A 4274-nucleotide genomic window follows, 5' to 3' on the forward strand; every position below is an offset into this window, starting at 1 on the left:
CTCCATTGTTCAGAAGTACACCCAATCATTTATCTTCTTCAAAAGGGCACTTTGAAGACCAGTGAGATATTTTGCTACTACAAGAAGACAATACCAAAGCATACCACTGTCTCGATTATTGTTAGCCACAGCTTGGGAACTGCTTCTGTTTCCAGATGAAGTTGGGGAGCCAGATTGCATTGTTCTTATTGCACTCACTTCTCCCTCCCACAAGAAGGGCTGTCTGTATGGGAACTCTTCCCTCCTCTTTCTCCTTCTTCCCAGCTGCTTCTCAAGAAGATATCTCTCACCTGCTCTCATAGTCTACCCCCTTTGCCTGTGCCTCTGACCCCATCTCTTAAAAACACTTCAATGTCTCACACTCAGATGGTTCCTTCCCTCCTGCCTTTAAATGTATCCAAACTTTGTCTTATCTTAGGCTGTCTTCTCCGACTCACTGAGACTCCACGGACACATCTCTCCCAGAATGCCCCGCCTCCACCTGCAATCGCTCTGGTAATGTATCCATAGAGTTTTCTTGTAAAAATACGGAAGTGGTTTACCCTTGCCTTCCACGCAGTAAACTGGAGTCTCTGCCCTCGACTCTCTCCCATGCCGCTGTTGCGCTGAACAGGTGAGTTTTGACTTGCAGCAGATCGCCTTCCACTCGTTAGCCACTGCCCAAGCTAGGAATAGAATGGGTATGCCTCTGCTTGACTCTCTCTCCTGTAGCCGAGACTGGTAGAGTACTGGAAACTCTCCAGGTGCGATCCTGAGAGGGGAATCCAAGCTTTACCTACCCTAAAAAAAATCTCTGGATCCCTCAGCTTCCTTCCATCCCTCTCCAAACCTTTTGAAAAAATTAACCCCAACCGCTGCCTTTTCTTTCTCACCATCAACTCTCTTTTTGACCTATTAAAGTCAGGTTTTCATGCACTTCGCACCACTGAGAAGACTCTCTTTGAAGGTCACCAATGACCTCTTCATACCTGCTCGGATATAATCCCCCTTGGCTTCTCGGGCACCTTCGACACCATCGGCCAACCCCTTTTCTTTGAGCCACATGCAGATCTTGGTTTGGCTGGCACAGTCCTCGCTTAGTTCTGCCTCTGTCTCTCTGACTCATTATCTCAGTTTCATGCCCTGGTTCCTGTGAGACCTCTAATCCCCTAATTGTGGGTGCCCCACAAGCTCTGTTCTGGAGCCCCTGTTCTTTTCAATCTTGACTCACTCTCTCAAGGAGCTCTTTAGGCACCACCTCCATGCAGATGACTCCCAAACCCCAACCTTTCTCCTGCTAGTCAATCTCACATTTTCCATTTCCTCCAGTAGCTCTTCACTTGGATTGCGCACTGACACCCCAAAATCCACATCCCCAAAATGGGACTTTTCACCTTCCCCCCCGAAATGTCCCTCCTAACTCTCCCATCTCCTTACAATAATGCCACCAGTTCCTCGGTCCCAGTAGTCTGCAACTGTGATATCATCCTCAGCACTTTATTGTCTTTCATCTCTCACATTCAAGCAACTATTAAATAATAATAATAATAATAATAATAATGGTATTTATTAAGTGCCTACTATGTGCCAGGCACTCTACTAAGCGCTGGAGTGGATACAAGCAAATCAGGTGGGACACGGACCCTGTCCCACATGGGGCTCGCAGTCTCAATCCCCATTTTACAGATGAGGTAACTGAGGTGCAGGGAAGTTAAGTGACTTGCCAGAGGTCACACAGCAGAAAAGGTGGGGAGCCATGACTTTCTGACTTTCATTCAATAGTATTTATTGAGCGCTTACTATGTGCAGAGGCGTGCTCTATCCACTCCACCATGCTGCTTCTCAAATCCTGTCAACCCTTCCTTCAGAGCATTTCCTGGATCTTCTCCTTCCTCGTCATCCAAATAGTCACCACTCCAGTTCAAATACTCATCATATCACTGGTCTCCCTGCCTCCAAGTTTTAGTCTGTACTCTACACTGCTGTCTGGATCACCTTCCTGAAACACTGCTCAGTACCCAGCTTCAAAAACCTCCAATGGCTACCCATCTCCCTCCACATTAAACAAAAACTCTTCTCCAAAGGCTCCGAGACTCTCCACCGGTTTTCTCCATTTTAGATACCATCTCCTTCCACCCACTACTCATCTGCTTCCTCTCTTAGCTGCTTACTAACCTACAAACTTACTAACTCTACCCTGCTCTCAACTTGCCCATCTCCTACCCCTTGTTTGCACCGTTCCCCTCAGCCCTTAACCTCCTCTCCAAATGTTCCATACCTTAACCCTCACCATCTTCAAAGCCCTCCTAAAATCCTCTCTGCTCCTACAGTCTTTCCCTAATTAGATCCCAACGCCGAATAGTATTAAACCAGCAGCTTCCCCCAGTACCTATGCATTTATACTGATTCTGCACCCTTAAGTATATATCTATTTTTAATTGTACATTCAGGAAATTTATTCTGCTATTCTACACCCTATCTGATCCTTGTTCTTTCTACGGCTCCCACTACTTGTGAATATGTTTTACATCTGTCTCCCCTATTACTGTGTGAACTCTCTGTGGGCATGGCACATGATTTTTGCTTCTGTTGTACTTTCCCAAGCTCTTAATATATAGTGCATTGGATGCAGCTGGTGCTCAAAAATACCATAATTACTAGTCTCCTTGCCAACCGCCCAGCCTCCTGTCTCTCCCCACTCCAGTACACACTTCACTCTTGCTGCCTGGATCATTTTTTGAAAAGAACATTCATTCCATGTTTCCCCACTCCTCAAGACCCTCCAGTGGTTGCCCATCCACCTCCTCATCAAACAGAAACTCCTCATGATCAGCTTTAATAATAATAATAATAATGTTGGTATTTGTTAAGCGCTTACTATGTGGAGAGCACTGTTCTAAGCGCTGGGGTATACAGGGTAATCAGGTTGTCCCACATGAGGCTCACAGTCTTAATCCCCATTTTACAGATGAGGTAACTGAGGCACAGAGAAGTTAAGTGACTTGCCCACAGTCACACAGCTGCCAAATGGCAGAGCCAGGATTTGAACCCATGACCTCTGACTCCCAAGGCCAGGCTCTTTCCACTGAGCCACGCTTGCCCCCTTCTCCCTCGCCTTGCAAATGTCCTACTACAACCCAGCCTGCACACTTAGCTCCTCTAATGCCAACTTTATCACATTTATCTCACCGCCAACCTCTCGCCCACATCCTCCCTCTGGTCTGGAACGCCCTCCCTCCTCATATCGGAGAGACAATTACTCTCCCCCCTTCAAAGCCTTACTGAAGGCACATCTCCTCCAAGACGCCTTCCCTGACTAAGCCCTCTTTTCCTCTTCTCCCACTCCTTTCTGCCTCTCCCTGCTAGGCTCCCTTTATTCATCCCCTGCCCCCCACCAGCCCCATAGCACTTATGTACGTATCTGTTATTTATTTATTTATTTATTTATTTATTTATTTATTTATTTATTTATATTAATGGCTGTCTTCCCCCCTAGACTGTGAGCTCGTCATGGGCAGGGAATATGTCTGTTATATTGTACTCTCCCAAGTGTTCAGTACGGTGCTCTGCATACAATAAGCACTCAATAAATATGATTGACTGTCACCATTGCTGTTTTTCCTTCTGCTGTTGCTATTATTATTACTCCTGCTTCTGTGACTGTTATTCATTCAATAGTATTTATTGAGCGCTTACTATGTGCTGAGCACTGTGACTATTACTACTATTGCTGATGCTGTTATAACTATTACAACTGCTGTTCCTGCTATTACAGAGCGGAGATCTCTCTGCTTGTTACTTCAGCCCCAAAGCCCGAACAGAAGACTTGGCTGAGCTCGGGCACATCAAGGTGACATCAAAGGACTATGGTGAGTGCTGATTATCCTACTTCCCCGGTCACTGAGATCTTTGATTCCCCAGTTTATGTCGTTCCGAAAGGGTGACGAAATGAAGCTTCTCAAGCTGTGGACTACATAAGTGGGAACCCATAGTGGAAAATCTTGGATCGGCCAAAGTGGTGAATCTGCGATGAGAGTAGAAGGTTTTGTGCTAACGCCCTGAATGGACCAGGACCCGGACTAAGCTGGGATAGGGGAACCAATCACTCAATCAATCCATCAATCAATCAGTGGTATTTATTGAAAAGTTACTGAGTACAGAGCACTGTGCTAAAAATTTAGGAGAGGACAATATAAGAGAGTTGGTAGACATGCTTTCTGCCCTCAAGGACCAGAGCTCGGCATCTTGGAAATCCTCAGGCTCCCTCCCAGAGGTCTGGAGCAAGGAAAACTTTG

At 46.1% G+C, this 4274-nt stretch overlaps 1 non-coding gene across 1 annotated transcript; it reads right to left on the reverse strand.

The window, feature by feature from the left end:
- Positions 1-623: 623 nt before the first annotated feature.
- LOC114808391 lies at positions 624-761 on the reverse strand. The gene has a single exon (XR_003756238.1). It is a non-coding gene; the product is annotated as a small nucleolar RNA SNORA7 (small nucleolar RNA).
- Between the last annotated feature and the right edge of the window lie 3513 nt (positions 762-4274).

This window comes from Ornithorhynchus anatinus, chromosome X5, assembly GCF_004115215.2.
Source record: "Ornithorhynchus anatinus isolate Pmale09 chromosome X5, mOrnAna1.pri.v4, whole genome shotgun sequence".
NCBI lineage: Eukaryota > Metazoa > Chordata > Mammalia > Monotremata > Ornithorhynchidae > Ornithorhynchus > Ornithorhynchus anatinus.